Here is a 22687-nt window from a genome sequence, read left to right on the forward strand (position 1 = left end):
CAGCCTTCCGCTGATGGTTTGGCCTAGGGTTCCTGTGTGATGAATGATGCCCGCCCCTGTAACCTCCTGAACTCCTATCTGAGCCCCGTCTCGAATGTGTTGATTCCCAACGTTTCGCGAAACAAGAATGTTCAGAATGTCCTGATTGTTTGCAAAAACTACATGTGAGAGATGCCTTACTTTGTGCTTGCAATGCTGCTGCTGGGGCGAGGGGTTGATGGTGAGGGTGTTCCTGAACCTTGACCTCTAACTCTGAGACGAAGTCAACCAACTTCCCGCTCGGTTTGAAGGCCAAAGGGAGGGCAGAACGGCGGTTCTTCTCTGAAATATGAAATAAGTAAAAAAACAACTCGAAAGCTGTCTTCACCTGGTGCTTTTGCATACAGCCCCCTGGAAGCCAGAGCGCGTCTTCCAAACTCTTGACACAGTCAACCGCCAGCTGATTGGCCTCAATCATGGCGTCCCAAATCGGCTTTGTTGAGGAATTTTTTTGGAGGGACTCAACCGTGTGTGCCATCTGTCTAACGATGCTTGGTTTACTCCCGCCCCCGAAGATTTTAATGAAATTCCCTTTAAAAACCTCATAGTTTACACCAATGTCCCCCGAAGATAACGCTGAGGACTGCATCAAATTAAGTGCCCGAGAGCCTGGAAGTAACCGTGACCGAATGAAAGCGATTTTATCATGATCTTCCGTAATGGAGGAATTTACGATGGCAGATTCACACAAATCTAAAACTGTCGCGCCGAAAATCGGTCTCGCCTCCGAGAATTGTCGAATACTGGCGTGAGTTGGAATGACCCGAATCGGGGCGGGGAAGTGGTGTGGGGCCCCAGGCGGAGGAGGGGGAGGTGGATCGACAGGCATTGTGTTCGGCCGAGTGGGGGTTAAGTATTCAGACGATTCTGAAGGGGAAGGGGCGCTATCCCTTGGGAGGGAAGAGTACGTAGCCCCCGATCGCAAATTCACCACATTTAAATCACCGGTGTTTGCACCTTGCTCCAATTCCTCCTCACTTGAAGGACGAGCCAACTGTTTAAAGGTGTCGCCGAGTTTAGCGAGAGTGTCTTTGTTCATACTATGGTGTAAACCATTCACAAAAGAGGAGCATATGTTGATAGCTGTAAATATGAACCAATAAACGGAACGTGTAGGAATGAATAGGTTGCATTGAAAACCCAAAAAGGCAAGAAAGAATGGCTAGCAAGGTGCCTGTTTAGACGTAATAGAAGTTAAGGTTATAATGGAATGCCCTAATGATATGGGTATATATAGAAAGAATAACTATATAAACAAGTGGTATGTTAAATGAGTATACCATTGATGCTCACGTTTTCTCTCGAGCGGTGAAAAGAAAACGGAGGCAGGGCACACTGATGAAGATTAAATTTGATCAGGGAACTCACACTATACTCAATAGACTCGCTAGCTTCCGGTTGATGACTGGCGATGATTTGTCATCAATTGCTGATTTATTATCAGCCAAGCATGTGTTCCCACGGCCATCAGCTCTGACGTGTTCCATAACATCCTGGCAAAGGCACTGAGCCTGTGCTTAGACACACAGTCACACACTCACATGCACATTATAATATACACATTACAAGTCTGCGCAAAACTACTTTTGAGAGAGTGGCAGCAACATTGCGGGAAATGTTTATCTCTTTGCGAGATATCGAAGGAGGTATAAGGAACGGTTATTTTCGTGTATTATATAATCACACTATGTAATGCCTGGGGGTCGGGATGGCATGTTCCTCCCTTCTCCTTCATTGTTAAATGCAACAATAAACAATCAATCAATCAATCAATCAATCAATATTACTTATGATAAAACTCGTTTACTTAAAGTATTTCTACAATATTAGGCTGATGGACCAAACTCATTGTGGTTTTAAGATATGGTAGTAGCCTTTTGGGGTGTCTGGGGTGAATTCATGCCCTTGCATTTACTAGCAGTTTATGTCTTGATGCTCCCGGCGGCTCCTCCCACGTGTGAAGGTACTTTCTCCCGAGAGCACACAGCCGGTCTAGCTGCTAGATCGTCGCGGCTGTATTGCCGGCCAGGAATTGCCACGTGTGAAGCCGCCTTAAGTGTGTGTGTGTGTGTGTGTGTGTGTGTGTATAATTCACCACGACCTGATCACGTGTTGGACTTGCAATCCCCAGCAGCAGGTACCCTCCCGACGTGAACATGTGCTCTTTATCGTCGATCTATGGGTACTGCCAGGACCTCAAACACCACACACCCTATCCCCTTTTCTCATGGGGGGATAGTAACCACTCCTAGTCAACGGAAAAAATCCGGCCTGAGCGGGCTCGAACCGCCGCCCTGTCAGACCGTGAAGCCTGGCAGTGTGTGTGTGTGTGTGTGTGTGTGTGTGTGTGTGTGTGTGTGTGTGTAGTTTATTCATCACAGCCTGATCGCGAGTCTCTCTCTCTCTCTCTCTCTCTCTCTCTCTCTCTCTCTCTCTCTCTCTCTCTCTCTCTCTCTCTCTCTCTCTCTCTCTCTCTCTCTCTCTCTCTCTCTCTCAGTCTAGCCCAACCTACGGTTGGGTGAAGACGTGTGGCTGTTTGCCCCTTGCAACAGTTCATCGTTGCCGTCATGGAGTACTCTGACCCCGGCACTGTTGCTGACGTGCAGATGGATCTTGCACTCAGTGAAGACGAGGACGTAAGCGTGAAACACTGGCCACTTCTACCCTCGTCAGTGTCAAGTGATTCTGTTGAAGCTGCTTCCAAACTTGATGGCTCCCGCCGTGAGCCAACAGACCGTGACAGCGAAACACACCTACCCGCTACCAAGACACCAAAACACCGTGAACCCTCCACGCCCACTTCTCTGCTGCCGCCGCCTCCTCAACGCACCTCAGCTGCTGCTCCTATCAAACCTCCCCTACCAGCATTTGCTCCCCGTGCGGATTACGTGAAGCTTGCTTTTAGGGGGCGTTTACCAGTGGAGATTAAGCTTCGTTGTCTTGCGGAGGTCAAGAAACATTCCAACTCGAGATGGGGTACCGCCGAGGTGAAGATGGCATCTGTGACATCACGGTTCGTCTATATTGCAAGGTGCCGCCAGGACATCGTGGAGCGAGTAGCAAAGGGTGAGTTTGTCTCTGTCATTCTTGATGTGCAAGACTCCCCTGAGAGGCCCAGGAAATATCTCAACTATCTGATAACTCGGTACCCTGTCGGTGTTGATCCCTCCCTCGACCAGGAACTCCCTGGTGTTCACTCTGCCCGACGTTTTCGTCAAGACGATTTACCTATCAACCGCATTGTTGTCTCTTGGAGCCTGACTGATCCGCCTCCCTCCAGCTTTTCCTTCAGTTTCCTCCCCTGCCTCCCCGACTGTGACATCCGCAGAATTAGTGATGACCGTCCATTGTGTTTCCGATGTTGGGAATTCGGACACATCTCCCGCTACTGCAGTGCGTCAGAAAAATGTGCTTGGTGCGCTAGTGACCACGACTCTCGCACCTGCTCACACCGCGTCGCTCCTCAGCCGCCTCCTGTCTCACCTTCAGCCACCGCAGCCACCGAACAACCCGACCTGCCCGCATCTACGAACATCAGCTGGAAGTGTCCTCAGTGTAACAAGCAGGGAGTTAATGTATGGCACGGCTGTATCAAGCGCTCGGCGAGGCAACCAGCAGCCTCGCCTCCTCCTACTCCTCCGCCAGCCTCGTCGCCTCAAACCCCGCATTATGAAGCTACTGTCTCCTCGGAGTCAGCACAGACTCGTGAGCTTCGTGAGGCTGTTGCTGCTCTAACGACTCGTTGCAACTCATTCGCAGAGCGGTGTGATGCACTCCAGACTAGCCTTGTTGATCTCGCCGCCAAACAAGCCTCCACAGAAACCACACTCACCACACTTGTTGAAGGGCATCAGGCAATGATTGCTACGGTCACCACACTCACCGATAAGTTTGACGCCATCGTTTCCCACCTAAAGAAGAAGGGTATGGAGTCGTTGACACCTTCCTCACCCCTGGGCGGGGCACAGCGTGACCGTGCGCGCCCCACCACCTCTTCCACGTCTGGCTTCCGTGTACCGAAGGGTAGAGTTCGCACGTAATATTGAGCTTCATGTCATCTCCTGGAACGCCTGCGGTTTAAGAGATCTGGCAAGACTCTCAGCTTTGAAGGGATATGTTAACGAGCACTCCCCGACAGTCATATTCATTCAGGAGGCCTATGTTGGTCCTCTTCTTGGTGACAGACAAGCTCCCTCACTTACTGGCTACGTTTCTTACGTCCACCCAGTTCGAAACGGTCTCGTCACATATGTACAATCCTCAGTACCACACCAGCTGCTTCGTACCTACGTTGAAGCAGACATGACCTTTCAACTCCTGGAGGTAGCGATGGGACACGGCAAGATTCGTTTATGTAATGCCTATTCAGCCCCGGGAAGAATAAACTTGGCGGCCTTGCCCCTTCCAACACTTGGTGGCATTGTGTACATGGGTGATTTTAATGCCCGCCATCCTGAACTTGGTGACTCTTCTCCAGCTCCGAACCGGAATGGGCCTCGACTCCTTGATTTCGTCAGACGATACCGACTCACACGATGGGATACTGGCGGCGCCACCCACTCCCCTGGAGGTACCCTGGACCACATCTTTACATCAGGACTGGTAGCTCCACGTGTCAAGTGTTTCTCCATCCCCGTGCTGTTCTCCGACCACGTTGCGTTGACCTCCGATACTCCGTACCAGCAACACCCCCTCCCTCCCACGCCCTCGCATCCAGATACCTCCAAAATACTGTCCAACATACATCTCCTACATGACTACTATGTTTCCTACATTTAACACCAGCTCCCCTGATGAGTTGTATTCCTCGCTGGTGAAGTCCACCCATGACTTTTACACCCGGTATGTCACCCGGCCTCATCTCACCCGTCGACCTGGGGTTCGTATCGGGCCACTCGATGACCGTGTGCTTCAGGCAGAAAGGAGGGCGGTGGAGCACGGCCTTGCTTTTCAGAGAGACCCAACCCCTGCCCATCTTCACCAGTACCAGACGTCTCGAGACGAGCTGATGACTCTCCAACAGCATGCCCAGACTGACTCGTGGCACAACTTTACTGATAGCATCAATCATCTCACCAGCGTGGGTTCCATGTGGCACAAGATTAACAAGATTGTAAAGAAAAAGCCTTGCATTGCTCTCCATCACAGTCCAACGGAATATGCCAAGTCCCTTATTGAATCCTGGTCTGCACAATCACGACCTGGCAACCTTCCAGCACCTGTACAAGCTGCACTCTCCTCCCAGGCAAGCCTTCGTTCTCTCCGCCTGGTGGACGCTCTGTTGCGGACAGATGAGGAGGATGACGTTCCCATCACGTCTGATGAGCTGCAGCGTGCCCTGACTCGAGGTACGTCATCAGCACCTGGTGATGACGGGATCACTTACTCTGTCCTACGTCTTCTCCAGAAAGTTCCTGGCGATCCCCTGCTGCAGCTTTTTAACTCGTGTTTTCGGAAGGGTTGTGTGTCTCGGGCGTGGACCTCTAGCACCATAGTGCCCATACCCAAACCCGGTACTGATAAATTCCGCCCCATCTCCCTGACACCGTGCTTCAGCAAGGTGCTTGAACGGATCTTCCATAACCGTCTGATGTTCCGCCTGCAAAACAAGCTTTCGCCGCGACTGTATGGTTTCCTGCCTCAGCGGGGGACGCACCACTGCCTGTATGAGCTTTATTCCCGCCTTTCACCCACCAGTGTTGCAGCATTTATCGATCTTAAGAGTGCTTTTGATATTGCGGGTAGAGAAGTCATACTTGATCAGCTTGTGGCCTTTGGTGTTAAAGGAAGTTTGTTGAGATGGATACGTAGCTACCTCAGCAACAGAACTGCCCGGGTCCTTTTTAGGGGCGCGTGCAGTACCTCTAAAGGCTTCGCTTTGGGTACTCCACAGGGTGGCGTACTAAGTCCATTTCTCTTCAACGTCCTCACGCATCGCCTTCTTTCTCTCTTTCCTGACAGCCCTGGCATTGCAATTACCTGTTATGCTGACGACATCTGCATCCACGCCTACTCACCCATGGATCTTCAGCACTTCCTTCATGCGTTCTATGCATCCTCAACTGCTTGAGGCCTCGTTATTTCCCCTGAGAAGAGTAGGATTTTCTCTACACGCAACCCTCAGACACTCCCTGTCTTCACCGTGGGAGGCAGTATTGTCCCTTATTGCACACAGTATACCTACTTAGGTTCACCCGTGTGCATCACCCCAGCTATGCCTGCACAACAACGTATCCATCCCATCGTTAAGGAGCTACTGGACAGACTAGAGCAGCGCTTCATCCCTGACAAGTGGCTTGCAAACAACATGAAAGGAGTCTCTATCCCTGTAGCCAAGACCATCTACATAGTGTTTCTTCGATCAGTTGTCGACTATCCTTCCCCTGCGCTCTGCCAGCTTTCCAGGGCATCACTGCAGCTACTTGAAAAATTTCAAAACAAAGTCATGCGGTTTATCCTGGGTTGCCCAACTTCGACCAGAATAGTCAATATGCTGTCAGAGCTAACTTTGACTCCACTTGTTGATGGGATCTACATGAATGTCACGTACTTCAGCATCAAGTGTTTGCATCTTCCCCATCTTGCTCCTCACTACACTTCGGCCAGGCGGACGCACAGTTGTCCGCATGGTATGTGCTGATTTCCGAAGGCTCGCCACTGATGTCCCTGCAGTCGAGGTTGTTCCTGGCAGAGTATATACAGAGAGGTATTCCATCCGCGCATCCCAGGTCACGTGACTGTGACTCACGTGAGCCTCAGGTCGGTGCGAGGCTGGGGCTCATTCACTCAGTCTAACCTTGACATCAGCTCGTTGCGCACGCGCCGCGCCCCAGTTCCCCAAGCCGCAATCTGACCTCGCCCGCAACCTTGAGACCAGAATTTTTTTTCGCCTTAAAATGCCCAATAGTTGTGCTGTGCGCTGCTGCCATAACACGAAAAAGAGGACGAAAGGATGTATAAGGTTTTTCCGTTTCCCGAGAGATGAGAAACTGAGAAAAAGATGGATTTTGTTGTGTGACAGAGACTCCAATTTCAATGCAAGTAATGCAATGGTGTGCTCCATCCACTTTCTTCCAAGTGACTACAACCATAGTCTACTGAACACGCACCGTCTACTTGGAAAAGAACTACCAAGAAATATAAGAATACTCAAGGAAGATGCAGTTCTTTCCATCAATTTGTGTGAAGGTAAGCTTATTTCGTATTTTTTTATTTCTACATGATATTTGTCTCATTACTTGCATGTGCTACACCTTGTAATAGGTCAAAGCGCTCCAGTTTCTGGGGTTGAGCTAGGTTATGTTAGGTTAGGTTCTTATTAAATTGAATCATGGATTTTATTTCAGCATATGTTGAGTTTTAAAGTCTAGAATATAGAAGAATATTTATTTATTTAAGGCGCCAAGTTTCTCCAATAGGCGCCTTGGATCTGTCTATATATCTAACAAACTATCTATATATCATAATACAAAAGTTTAGAAGTAGTGAGTGTAGAGTCAAGCTGTAGTCAGGATGGAGTGAGAGGAGTATGGAAATCCCTAGAGGGTCAGAACCCCTCCTGCAGCTTAGGAGCACGTGCAACCAGCGTCAGGTCTCAGTCAGGTCAAGGAAAATGGCTGTCCTTCATTTTTCTTCTTTATTACTATTATTATTATTATTATTATTATCTCTCTCTCTCTCTCTCTCTCTCTGTGTGTATGTGTGTGCTATGGATCCAATGGCTTGAACCTAAAATTACAGGGCGGTTAAATTTTCTTAATTTCACTTTTCAAGTGTTAGCCACCCTTGGAAAAACCCTGGATACGGCACTGTAGTTATTATCATTATTATTATTACTATTATAGTTATTATTGCTGTTATTATTATAATTATAATAAAAATAATAATGGTAATAATAACAATAATAATAATAATAATAATTTATTACTATTACTACTATCTTTCATTATTATTATGGTCAGCATTATCATAATTATATATATTTTGCATTGTATTGCAGATGACATTACAACAAGTGAAGCTGATAACCCTCCTGACGGGGAAGCAGACAGGTGTCCTGGTGAAAAGGTCAAATTTCCCCGGCTTGGTGTACAACCGTCTCACTCACCTACTGCACAAGCTAAATCAAGTAAGTACCATTTATGATTCCATTTCCCCCACCCACCTTCTCTCTCTCTCTCTCTCTCTCTCTCTCTCTCTCTCTCTCTCTCTCTCTCTCTCTCTCTCTCTCTCTCTCTCTCTCTCTCTCTCTCTCTCTCTCTCTCTCTCTCTCTCTCTCTCTCTCTCTCCACTTCCAAATCTTTTAAATCATGCCCCTGCGGTTGCAGCAACCATATATTCTAAACACAGGCAACTTGTACTATATTTTACTATTATCATGAACATTTATATGCCTGTTATTATTTCACCTCATTTTTACTATTTTACTTTTCGTTGCAGGTATCCTGACAGCACGTGAGGTTGACGACCAAAGTGACAGTAAAGCAGACTTGTTTTCATCACCCAGCCTCCCTACAGAAATGGAAACCTCTTGCCACCAACAATCAACAACCATAGAGGATTATCAAGACACCATACGTAAGCTTCAAGAAGAAAATTTGACTCTTAAACAACAGCTACAAAAGCAACAAGGCAAAGAAAGTGCGGTAAATGCAAAGATTAAAGAAATTTTCAGCCCTATGTTTACTAACACTCAGTTAAATGCATTGATAACCGGACAACCAGTGAGGAAATGGTCAGAGGAAGATATAGCTTCTGCATTCTATATGAATAGTTTAAGTCCAAAATTTTATGAATTTCTTAGAACAAATAAGGGTTTTCCATTGCCATGCAAATCGACATTAAACCTAAAAGCAAATACATTTCCATGTGAACCTGGCATTTTAGATTCAGTTTTATCAATTCTTAAAGTAACTTCGGAGTCACTCACTGAACTGGAAAAACTTGCAGTAATATCCCTTGATGAAATGGCAATTAAAGAAGAGTGGTGCTATGACAAAGGCAAAGACATACTTTATAAACCACATCAAAAGGTAACAGTTGTCATGCTCCATGGACTGATAGGCAAATGGAAACAACCTATTTATTATGATTTTGATACAAAAAACATGGCGGAAATTTTGATGGATATAATAAAGAAGGTTGAGAAGGCTGGCTATCCTGTTGTTGCGCTTGTACATGATCTGGGGCCAGCCAATTTGAAATTGTGGAAGGCATGGAGTATAGACCCAATAAGAACAAAAAAAATATCTATTGAGAATCCATGCGCTGCTGACCGGCAAATAGGATCTTTTCCGTTTGGCGTACAGCGCTAAAATTAATTTTAATATAGATTTTCTTATGTATTTTTGTCCGTAGAATCCGAATATGACAACCGTTTTATGGAGAAACGAACAGTTTTTAAGTTATTTTCCTTTACGCTGCAGCCGCCGCAGCCTCAAAATAGCTCGCAGAGGGCTTAGGGTCGGGGAGCATATTTAAACTACTCCAACCGAACTTTACGACCTACTAACGGGGCTGCCCCTCGACCCCCTAATAACCAGGGGGCTACGCCTCCTGGACCCCCTCAAGTATATGTGACTTATTTCAGCGAGGAGGTATTTCTCGCAACACCCGCTGCAGCCTCGCCGCGGCCAGCACCAGAGGCGACGCGCTTTCGTAAACATTATCCCATATTTTCAAGAGTAAAAAAAAAGTCCTTGAATTGGATTTTCAAAGCGTTTCCATGACTGCTGAAGGTTTGCAAACGGAAAAGATCCATAAATTGTATATAATACTGAATATTACGACTTTTTAAAGTTTGAATTCCTTCAGTAATAGATAGGAAGAAAATAACTTTAAAGGCAAATAACTCAAAAACTGTTAATTTCTCCAAAAAAATAATGTGATATTCTGATTCTACGGACAAAAATACATAGAAAAATCTATATTAAAATTACTTTTAGCGCTGTACGCCAAACGGAAAAGACCCGGCAAATATATGTTTTTGCTGATGTGCCACACTTGTTGAAGTTGATCAGAAATAATTTCATAGATTATGGATTTTCCCTGAAAATTGGTAGTTACATATCAGATACATCTATTCGAGAGATGTTATCTGGAACAAGGACTGAATATGCCCTTGCACACAAAATTTCCGAAGCAGATTTGAATGTGGTTGGCCAGCAAAGGCAGAGAGTGAAACATGCTGCTCATCTCCTGTCAGAATCCTGCTCCAACTCCATAACCTATCTTGGAGAAAGAGGTCTCCTAAAGACTAAAAATTGGAGAGAAACTGCCGAGTTTATTAAGGCTGTCGATGAATGGTTTGACACCATGAATTCTCATGGCAAATGTACAAAAAAGCAATCACGATTAGCTTTTGGAATCAATCTTGATGCTCAAATAACCATCTTGAATAATATGATTGACCTGATGATTAGCATGAAAGTTAATTCGCGCAGAGGGGGATTCTTTGCCTTTCAGAAAGGAGTCATTCTTTCCTCGGAGTCACTTAAAGGACTTTATAGTATGATCAAGGATTTATTTGGGGTTGATTATGTACTGACTAGGAGATTAAATCAAGACTCATTGGAACATTTCTTTGGCTGTATAAGGCAAATGACTAGCACATACGATCATCCTAATGCTGTCAATTTTAAATACAGAATTAGGAAATTGCTGCTCGGGAAAGGTGTTCACCTTATGTCAAAAAAGACAAATACTGTTAATGCAGAAGAAATTGACTGTTCTTCAAGTAACGCACGTAATCAAGTAATCCTGAAGAACAATGAGGAAAAATCCGATAGTGACAGAGATTTAGACAGAGAACTCAGCATAACAAGTAGAATTTTCAAAGATATGGAAATTCAGGAGATAGGCATGGACATTTCTGAATGGAAAGATGATGATTTAGAAATAAGCAAGGAAAACACATTATGGTCAGTTATAGAAGATGAAGCCTTGCTATACGTAGGAGGGTATGTTGTTAAAAAGTTTCAATTTAAACATCCTCATCTTGGCCAGAAATTGTCAGAAAACACGAAATGTAACAGTACATGGATAGAAAAACATAACAGAGGAGAACTACATGCTCCGTCCGCTGAGTTTTCTTCCCAGTTAGCAATGATGCGAAGAGCATTTATTGCTGTACATGGGAGTGGTCTCCAGGAGGGAAGAGACTGCTTGAAGTCAATGGTTAATGAGTTGGGAAAACATGTGGATTTGTCAAGTGATGTCCTTTATTTTTGCCAAAATTTCAGTTTTTTAGAATGAGACACATGAACAGACAGATCATTGCAGAAAAAGAAGAACAAAGAGTGTAGAAGTGAGAAAAGGAAACTGATGAAACTTACAAGCTGATAAATAATGGTAGGTTCTAGGTAGCTCGTAAAAGTTTATGTAACATGTATGTGATGTAAGATGTGTCCTGTTTTGAAATATAGCTATAATAGTTTTGCATAATTCAGTACATTAAATGTGTGTTATACAAATAAATGTATGTTAATGTGAGTAATACTCTTACTGTTGTACATTTTACTGATTCCTCAATATATATCTTGTACAGAAAATGAGAGAGAGAGAGAGAGAGAGAGAGAGAGAGAGAGAGAGAGAGAGGGGGAGAGAGAGTGTGTCAGATTGTAATAGATGCCTTAAATACAGAGAGAGAGAGAGAGAGAGAGAGAGAGAGAGAGAGAGAGAGAGAGAGAGAGAGAGAGAGAGAGAGAGAGAGAGAGAGAGAGAGAGAAAGGGGGGGAGGGAGAGTATGTCAAATTGGAATAGATGCCCTTAAATACAGAGAGAGAGAGAGAGAGAGAGAGAGAGAGAGAGAGAGAGAGAGAGAGAGAGAGAGAGAGAGAGAGAGAGAGAGAGAGAGAGAGAGAGAGAGTATGTCAAATTGGAATAGATGCCCTTAAATACAGAGAGAGAGAGAGAGAGAGAGAGAGAGAGAGAGAAAGGGGGGAGGGAGAGTATGTCAAATTGGAATAGATGCCCTTAAATACAGAGAGAGAGAGAGAGAGAGAGAGAGAGAGAGAGAGAGAGAGAGAGAGAGAGAGAGAGAGAGAGAGAGAGAGAGAGATTCTTATTATAGTATGTCAAATTGGAATAAATGCCTCTTAAATACAGAGAGAGAGAGAGAGAGAGAGAGAGAGAGAGAGAGAGAGAGAGAGAGAGAGAGAGAGAGAGAGAGAGAGAGAGAGAGATTCTTATTATAGTATGTCAAATTGGAATAAATGCCTCTTAAATACAGAGAGAGAGAGAGAGAGAGAGAGAGAGAGAGAGAGAGAGAGAGAGAGAGAGAGAGAGAGAGAGAGAGAGAGAGAATTCTTGTTATTATAAATATGCCAGATTGAGAAATTGAAATAGAGCCAATTAAATACAGACAGAAAGCTGAGAGAATGGGACCACTTGGTGGTTGAGAGGATGGGGGGGGGGGGTGAGTGATGGGGTGGGAGCGTATCACGGGCTACAGGAGCGCGTTTGGAGATCATCACCTTCACACAGCCCATCCCAGACTAACGCTGGCTCCCAGAGCGAGGCGGTCAAAGGAGGCTCACGTGACGCACATGCGCGGGCGAGACCAAAATAAGCCGAGCGGATGGAATACCTCTCTGTATATACTCTGGATCTGCCGTCCGTCGTCTGGTAGCGGTGGTAGGATGGGCGGCGGGCAGAGTATATACGTCCACAACAGTCAGCCCCAAAGGTCCGAGTTGTCTGGCGAAGAAAAGTGCGCACCTACGACAGGCTGGGGCGTAGGTACACGATGGGGTGTCTCGAACGGTACGAGGTAACGAGACCCCCGGTGTAGAATATGGGCTGTGTGGAGTTGCGGGCCGGGGCGGGGAGTTGCACTCGGGTGCGGCTGTGTGCGGACTCGACTCACCGGGGCAGGAAAGGCCGCGCGCTTTGGTTAGCATTTGCTTGATGTTTCCGATACCGTTCACTGCACCCACACACTGTCACCGAAGTTATGTTTGAGAGAGAGAGATATAACACCTATTTAACACTTCGGAGAGGTCCGTAAATCGTTGCCACCACTTATGTTACCCTTTTTTAAGTGTTACTTTTAAAGTGGTTGGTGGTAAGTGTTAAGTTTAAGGCGCGAACTGTTATCTCACTCGTCACAGGGCCGGTGTTACCGTGGCCTGCTTCACAAGTTGATTGTAGTAGGTGAGATAACACAATAGCCTTTAGTTAAGTGAGGTGTGTGGCCGAGCGGTAGCCGTTATAAGTTCGCTTTAGGTTACTTTAGTTCTCTCTCTCACAGGGACATTAGAAGGTGTGATGAATTTTAACTATATTAACAGTTTTACACAATAGTTATGTGAGCGAGTCGCACGAAACGAGAGCCAGCCACACCACAGAGCGCGGACGGAGGATATCACCGTCCGCCACCCGCTGCCCACTGTCTTCTCTCCTATTCTCTGCGTCATCTCTACTCCTCCGTTCCTTAAGGGGGAGATTCGCCTTAATTTTTGTAGATGCGGGTGAAAAATATCGGTTTTCTGTTCTACAGCCAGGCAACACCTAGTATCCCTCTAGTATCAAATGGTGAAGTTCTTTTTTCTCTACCGCAATTTTAAAGGGCCTAGCGAGCAGCCCTTTAAATGTCTATTAAATGTCCGTGACGCGCAAGTAAGGGAGGAGTATGCATGTTTTTTTTGTTTTTTTTTACGCTTGAAATAACTTTTATGAAGAAATAATGAAGTGAAAACACATTCTCATACCTCTGGCATCCTGAACCATCCTTCCCAACCCTCCCAGCCAGCAGCCAGCAGCGCGTATAGCGATCACGCCGATCAGAGAGAGAAGAGATGCCAGAGGGGTATGACATGCCGCCGCTCCTCCTGCTTATCTTGTATTGATCCGTGCCTTATTTTAAGATCTGCTTCCGAATTCTGAACACAGACATGCCTAAGTTGAAGAGGAGAATACTACAGAGTAGAAGAGCCTGGGTATTGGGCAGGGAGAGGAAGGAAAACATCGCTGCTGAACGTGAGAGTGAGGATGCTGGCCTGCAGCCACCACCACCACCACACATGCTGCCTGCCACGGTACTTCCACCCCCGCCTCCATCACCAACCACACCTGCTGCATCATCATCTGCTGCTTCCACACCTGCTAGATCATCATCTGCTGCATCAACACCTGCTGCATCGTCATCTGCTGCTTCCACACCTGCTGCATCGTCATCTTCAACACCTGCTGCTGCCACGCTTCGCGTGCCACGTGCATTGACAAGGACTCACCTTACATCCAGCCGTTTGCCTGCTGTTACTGAAGAGTATGACGAAATATATCGTAACTGGAAGCCAGTTACGTGCTATGGTTGCTGAGCTCCAATGCAAGAAGCGAGGATGCAGGAAGAACGTAGTAACACCTGCTGCTAACAGATGGGACACCACCATCAGTGTTGATTGCAAGGAATGTGGAACTAATTATTGCCATGCACCACCTAGAACATTCAAGCTAGCAGGTGGGGAGGAAAATAAGTATACTGAAGTAAACCTCCAACAAGTATACCACAGCCTTGTGACGGGTGAGGGTCGAGCAGGCCTTGAAAGTAGGTCTGCTTTCTTAGGTACTGATCGTGAACTCACCGCTGCTTCGTACGTGAGGCACTGCCACTTCCTTTACAACAAAATGCAAGGTCACTACGAGAAAGGGATGGAGATCGTCTATGAATCCGTCAAGGAATTTTACACCTCAAGAGAGATGGCAGAACCTGATGAAGACGGCATCCTTGACGTGGAGGTGTCCTACGACGGGACATGGATGACTCGAGGTCACAAATCACACATTGGTATTGGGTTTGTGATTGATGTGTACACAGGAATCGTGCTTGATTTTGAAGTCCTCTGCAACTATTGCATTGCTTGTGAGAAGAGGAGGATGAAACCATCAAACAAAACCCACAAGTGCCATAAAAACTTCGATGGAAAAAGTGGTGCGATGGAGGCAGAGGCAGCAAGAAGATTGTGGAGCCGATCCCTAAGTCACAAGCTCCGTTACGTTACCTTTGTTGGAGATGGTGACTCGAGTGCATTTACGGCTGTGACTGAACTGGACAACGGAAAGGGACCCTACGAAAACGTGAAGGTCAAGAAAGAAGAATGCGTCAACCACGTATGCAAACGCATGGGGACACGCTTACGAAAAATGAAGCAGGAGGCCAGTGTCATCACAAAAACAAAAACAGGAAAGACCAGGAAAATGAGTTTGCTTGGTGGAAAAGGAAAATTGACTGATGAAATAGTAGATCATCTTCAATTTTACTATGGAAAAGCCATCAGAGACAACACTGGAAGTGACTTGAAGACCATGAGGGAGGCAGTGTGGTCGAGCTACTTCCATCTAACATCGACTGATGAGAAACCAGGACATGCATTATGTCCGAAGGGAGAAGAGTCTTGGTGTTTTTACAACAGAGCCAAAGCAAGAAATGAAGTCCCACCTGCACACTCCACCAAGAACTTGTACCTTGCTAAGATAGAGTACGAGAGCCTGTAATATATAAAGCAAGTTTACAGGGACCTGACTGCCCCAACACTACTGGAAAAATGCTTGAAAGGGAGGTCACAAAACCCTAACGAATCACTGCATTCTAAAGTGTGGCAGAAGTGTTTGAAAATAAAGCATGCAGGATATTTTAGGGTGAAGTTTGCCAAAGTGACCATCCTAGACCACAACTTTGGTTACGAAATATCATCTTCTCACAAGTATGTTTGGATCGAACCCTGCAATGGAAAAAATACTGAAACGAAAGGAGGAAAGAAGACTAACACCTAGAAAGAGGAAGAGACGTCAGAAAAAGAAAACACCAGGCAGCCCTAGCAAACAATATCAGGCTGGGGCGTTCTAATCAAACCTGGCTACAATGAGTGATGTGGCGCATCATGATACCCTTGCCTTCGAGCATGTAATACCTAATAAATTTTTATTATGGGGGGACCAGGTGCCAGATTATTAGGTATAAACACCATATGTATCCATATGCATAAACAAATATAACTGGAATCTCTTATTATAGTTTCACTTCACTTGGAACATGAAAAATCGGAAGGCAAACTTTGATCGCTGTTTTCTCAAAACCATGGATTTTCACACACAAATGCTATCTCCTCCTTTAGTTTTTGTCCGATTTGGCCGAAATTTTGTGACAAAAGCATTGAATGGTTGTAGAAAACGAATCCGATTCCAAAATTTGAAAATAGGTAAAAACATTTTTTTCAGTGATTTTTTTCACGTCTAGACTAGTAAAAAAAAAAAAAAAAAAAAAGAATAAAAAAAGAAGATTTTCAAAAATTTCGGTTCGGATATATGGTAACATAGATGATGTGATATTACTGTAAAAATCACATTAAAATTGGTGAAGAATTGGCGATTCCAAACGAATTCCAAAATTTTTGAAAAAACACAAAAAAATTCAATTTTTTTTTCAGTCATATCCACACCAAATATGGATATGATGATTAGCATAATGCTATGCATGTACTGTGTGAATTAGAAGAAACTCGCGCTATTTCTTAAACATAGGGGGATCTCCCCCGTAAACTGGCAAACTCTGGAACAATCTTTCTTCATCTGTATTTCCTCCTGCTTACGAGTTGAACTCTTTCAAGAGGAGAGTATCGGGACGCCTCTCCTTCCGAAATTGACCTCTTGTTTGGCCACTCTTCTAACTCTTTTTATAGGGGCAGTGATCAGGGGGCTATATTTTCTTACATTATGATTTTTTTTATTTTTACCCTTGACCCCCCCCGCTCCCCACACACACACATAAGCACACACAGGTATACATAAACAACATAAACACGGGTAGGAAACTATTAAGCCTAAAACCTGAGTGACTTTTTGATCTCTGAAAAACCTATTTTGGGGAACCCGGAATGACGATAGTTATTATAGGAGAGAGATCCTCGCTCTCGCGAAAAAGCCTAGAGAAAAACGGCAGATATCCCAACTTCTAGTCTACAAAGTGTCTAGGCTGCACCAGCAAAATTAAGTAATAACACGTGGAACAGTCGAATGAAGCGATCGAGAACGGCGTCAGCAGCGCCACCTGGGCACAAGTAGAGGAAGGTGCCGCCAGTCCCACACCTCATTCCTTCAATGCGCTTCGACAGAGACTGGAGGAACATTCTGAGGGAAAGGAGGGAGAAAGTAGGGAATGTGCACTAGTCATTCCGGGTTCCCAAAAAAGGGTGCACGATAGCTAACTCCCACTCGGAGCCGGAGAAAAGGGAGCTCAATCGAAGTACCACATACTTGAGTCTACATTTGCGTCCCGCCAAGTTGGTAAGTGTAGAACCGACTGAGGTCGCCCGGACTTACCGTAGTGTCAAAGTTAAGTAATCCACTCCGTTACCCGAGAGAAATACCAGCAGAATAAATCTCCAAGGTAGTCGTGAAACTTCATTTGATAACAAAAATAGGCACAACGATCTATAGCGTAGCACAAAAAAAAAAAAAATTGCAAGGGAGAAAGAGGAACATACATTCATGGAGAGAAGAGGTAGGAGTGCACCTTCACCCTCCGTTTTTTTTACCTTGCTGCCGAGGAGTAAAAAAAAAAAGTTAAATTTCTTCCTATTCCATCTCCCTCGACGGGGGAAGTCCTAACGCAACGCAGGGGGCGTCGTCCACAGACGGAGAGATAGGAACAGGAAGCAGTGCTCCACTGGACGCTCTCCTTGACCCGGTCCAGGGAATGGGTCCTAAGGAAAGCCAGGGAGGCAGCTACTCCTCGGACATCGTGAGCGCGCGGGTCATGTCCCGGATCTCCTTCCTTTATGACGGTCCTTAGGAGGCCTGCAATCATCCTGATTGACAGAGGGAGGGCTGAAGCGGGATCACAGAAAAGGTGATGTTGTTCGTGCGCCGTAGAAGCTGTTATGTAGTTCCTTAAGGTTGACACGGGGCAGAGTGGGTGAGGCTCGCTTTGCAGGCACCAGACTGGTATGACCACTGGTTGGAGACAGTGGTCGAGGCGCTCATTCTTGGCTAGCGATTTTGGGGAGGAAGCTAAGGACACTGCAGGTCCATCTGTCGTGAATGTAGTGTACCTGGGAAAACGCGTGAGATTCCTGAGCTGCGAGGACCTGAACCTAGAGGCGAGGGCGACGAGGAACAGGGTGTGTATTAGGAAATCCATTTCTGAAGGTCTGTCCTGGTATCTAGTGGAAGATAGAGACGTTATAACCTTTTCTAGGGACCAAAAACGGATGTCTCTTCTAAGGGGATGATCATTGTGAAAGAGGCCACGCTTAAGGAGTTGAACTGAGCGGGGTCTAGGACAATTCCCCAGCCATATTTAAGAGGGTCAGCAAGGGCGGCAAGGTGAGTTGCAATTGTTTATGGCGCCCTCTTTTTCGTGTGGGAAAGAACAGAAACTCCAAGACAGTGGCTTCGGTGGTTCTGTCGAGTCACCTCCAGGTTCTGATGTGGCTTCTCCGGCCTCGTCCCAGGTGATGCATGCTGATGAAGATGCACCTCACATTGCTTCGCCGAAGTCCGCCAGAGGTATGAAGAAGCGACATCGCGGTTCTTCAGATTCAGTTGAATCTGTTCTGCCAACTAAGATTACTGTAGGTATACATGATTCTGGGGTCTCTCAGGATAGGCCTATGGAGGAAGATGCGGAGGCTCATATTGAGCCTGCTGAGACCCCCTCTGTTCCAGTTCCTGTTGCTTCTAGTGGTTTTCCTGATCGGGATATGGAAACTGAGGAATCCCTTGGAGATAGTGTTGGGAATCCTCCCCGCGAGCACGTAGCTTCGGGGAGTGGTGTGCGGTCTGGCTCTAGTAGTGCGGCGTCCGGAGGGGGCGCAGGTTCCTTTGTTGGGAGAAAGCTCGAGGTCCCTCGACCCGCCTCCTCTCGGGTCCCAGTCTCCTCTTCTCGTCGTATTACCGTACCGAATCAGGTGGGTAAAAGGCAGTCTCTTTCAGGGGCTCGCCTGGAGCGCACTCGAAAATAGACATCTTCCTACTCCTCCAGTGGCATTGTAGAGGCCTACGAGCCTCGTGGGAGGAACTCTGAGCATTGATATCTCGGTTTTCTCCTGCTTGCCTTTGTTTACAGGAGACAATGCTCGGAGACTACACTCACTCTAGTCCTCCTGGGTATCGGGCCGTTTACATTACCCCTAATCCTGGACAGGGCCACCATGGTGGCACCGCCATATTCGTTCGCTGTGATATCCCTTCGGTCCCATCACAGCTTCACTCAACGTTGCAGTCTGTTGCTGTTAAGGTTTATTTGGGCAAATTTTAGACATTATGTAGCCTTTATCTCCCTCCTGGTGTTCTTGTTGACAGACACGATCTTGACGACCTGGTGCAGGAACTTTCCTCGCCTTTACTTTTATTAGGGGATTTTAACGGTCGCCATCCGTTGTGGGATGATGGTGCTACCAACCCACGCGGACTTTTAGTTGCTTCTTTTATTGAGGATCAGGGATTATAAATTTTAAACTCTGGGGAGGTGACACATTTTCATAGCCAGACTGGTACTTTTACCTCTATAGATCTTTCACTTTGCACTTCTAATTATCTTCCTGATTTTCGTTGACGGGTCTTACCGGACTTGTATGGCAGTGACCACTTTCCAATTTTATTGGAACGCTTTGATTCTGTACCACAGTCACGCCTTTCTCGCTGGCGTCTAGATAAAGCAGACTGGCAGCGATTTACGGAACTTAGCTCCTCTCTTCGTCCGTTGGCTGACTTTGGAACTTCTGACGAGGTTGCATCCTATTTCACTGATGCCCTACATTCTGCAGCCCTTCAATCCGTCCCCAGGACGTCTGGCCAGTTTCCTAAACGTCCTGTTCCCTGGTGGAACGCCGCTTGCACTACTGCTGTGCAAGAGAAGCGTGCTGCATTCTCTCGACTTCGTCGTCACCGTGGGGACCCCGTGTTTGGATGCTTTTCGGCGAGCGCGTGCTCGAGCACGACGCACTTTCAAGGAGGCTCAACGAATTTCTTGGAAGGCTTATCTCTCTTCCATCACTACCAGAACTACACTCACAGAAGTCTTTAACAGAGTTCGTAAGATCTCTGGGAAGTTTTCCCCCCCTCCCCCTCCAGTGTTATCGCATGCAGGGAAAACGATGGCGGACCCTAAGACTGTTGCTGACCTATTCGCCAAGCACTTTGCCAGTGTCTCTAGGAAAGATCCTACTGCACCAGGGGCTCGTCATCGCCGGGATTTGGAATCACTCGGCGTTAACTTCGCTTCCACCGGAGGGGAATCTTATAATATCCCATTTTCTCTCCGAGTTGAAGACGGCTTTATCCCAGTGTCATGATTCCTCGCCAGGTCCAGACGACATCCCTTATGCTTTCTTACGCCACATGTCTGACTGTGGTTTTACATTTTTATTGGATCTTTACAATTTCATTTGGCGTACCGGTGATTTTCCATCTCTGTGGAGTGTGGCTGTAATTCTCCCCATCCTGGAGCCTGGGAAAGATCATCTCCAAGCAACTAACTATCGTCCTATTTCTTTAACATCCTGCACTTGTAAAGTGATGGAGAAGATGGTGAATGTCAGGCTTATGTGTGTGCTGCTGCTGTTGTCTGCTGATCTGGTGTTCTGTGTTTGTGTTTGGGCCAGGCGCCAGGCGTGGTGGTTGGTTTGGAAGCTGACTACCTGCTGATCATGATGGGGTGGTGGGGGGCTGCTGCTTGGGTTGGTTTATTTTTGTTGTTATGTAAAGTAAGTGTTTTAGGTTAGGTATGTGAACTTGACTAGTTGAGTTGATGACAGAAAATTTAGGAGTATGTGCTGGGATACAATAGAGATAAGACATGTGGTGTTATATGTTTGTGATGTTGGGGGTAATTAGGTGATTGTTCTCAGGTTGGATCGACAGACGAAACAATGTGGTACTTGGAGAGCCGGAATTTATTGACCCCGGTGCAATATGGTTTCCGAAAGATGCGCTCCACTTCGGATGCTCTTTTATCCTTGGAGTCCTCAGTTTGTGAGGCGTTTGCCAATAAGCACCACCAGGTGACCGTGTTTTTTTGATCTGGAGAAGGCCTATGACACCGCTTGGTGCCATGGAATTTTACTTAACCTGTTTGAGTTTGGTCTTCGTGGCCGTCTCCCTGTTTTTATTAAGGAGTTTTTTGTCTCATCGTCTTTTACGGGTTAGAGTGGGGAGTACTCTTTCCGAGGTTAGTCCACTTGAGGATGGTGTACCACAGGGAAGTATTCTCCGTGTTACGCTATTTGCCTTTTTTTAGTTTTTAACTCATTGAATGCGGCGCCATAATATGACCCTGGCTGTTGTGGCGCCTAATTCAAATCAATCCACTGCATGAATATTGCACACATGTGTCTTGTATTAACTGAAAATCACACAGTATGCGCTAACCACTCTTGCAGGAAGGCTGTTACAGTTGCGGACGACTCAATTCGAGCAAGGAGGGAGGGAGGGAGGGGGCGGGAGAGCAATTAATTATCTTCTTTATTCTTTGTTCCATATCACATAATAGAAGGGTGTCGATCCAGTGCAGATGTAGCTAACAGATGTGGAGTAGAGGACCTGCATGGTAACAGTGCTCAGAAGGGACAGACTACGATTGTTTGGACATGTAAAGAGAGCAGGGGACGACACAGTGCTGGGAGTTGTGGAGAAAATGGTAAGATAGGGTGTCCGGTGCAGATGTAGCTTACAGATGTGGAGAAGAGGACCTGGAAACAGTTTTCTTTCCTTTTTTACATGTGACCTAAAGCGCCGGTAGGATTTTTTTTTTAATAGGGTCCTGATGGTGGGCCCGAGCCCGTTATGACGCAGACTAATGTTTATTGTGGGGCAATTATTATTGGCTCATGCTGCATCCCGGAGATCATTCTTGATTTCACTTGCATAGCTTCTTCTAGAGTCCGGGTTGGTGGGTAGTCTTCAGGACAGCATGTGGGTAGTCTTAGGCCCCTCGGCGGTGACTGAAAAATCCCAGGTGGTTAGCGGCGGATTCGAACCCTCATCATCATCAACGCTGCAGCGAAGGGCCGGCACGCTAACCACTCCACCACCACCTCAGAAGGGAAAGACTCCGATGGTTTGGACATGTGAAGAGAGCAGGGGAGGATACAGTGCTGGGAGGTTTGGAGAGATTGGCAAGACAGGGTACCCAGTTCAGATGTAACTAACAGATGTGGAGTAGAGGACCCGGAAACAGTGATCAGAAGGGAAATACTCCGATGGTTTGGACATGTGAAGGGAGCAGGGGAGGATACAGTGCTGGGAGTTGTGGAGAGATTGGCAAGACAGGGTGTCCAGTGCAGCTAGATGTGGCTAACAGATGTGGAGTAGAGAACCTGGAAACAGTGCTCAGAAGGGAGACTCCTATAGTTTGGACATGTGAAGAGCAGGGGAGGATACAGTGCTGGGAGTTTTGGTAAGATTGAAAGTAAAAGGAAGGAGACCAGTTGGTAGACCTAGGAAAACGTGGAGAAGGTGTATACAGGAAGACCTGGCAGTGATAAGATTGGATGAGCATCAGGCAGAAGACAGAGCAGTATAGAGGAGACCCATAAAGCGTCCAACCGCTCAGGAAGAGTGAAAACGGACTTTAAACGAAATGATGATGATGATGATGATATCTAATAATAGAAGAAGAAAAGAAAAGAACTAAGAACATTAAGTGACCGGT

Source organism: Eriocheir sinensis, unplaced genomic scaffold (assembly GCF_024679095.1).
Source record: "Eriocheir sinensis breed Jianghai 21 unplaced genomic scaffold, ASM2467909v1 Scaffold811, whole genome shotgun sequence".
Lineage (NCBI taxonomy): Eukaryota > Metazoa > Arthropoda > Malacostraca > Decapoda > Varunidae > Eriocheir > Eriocheir sinensis.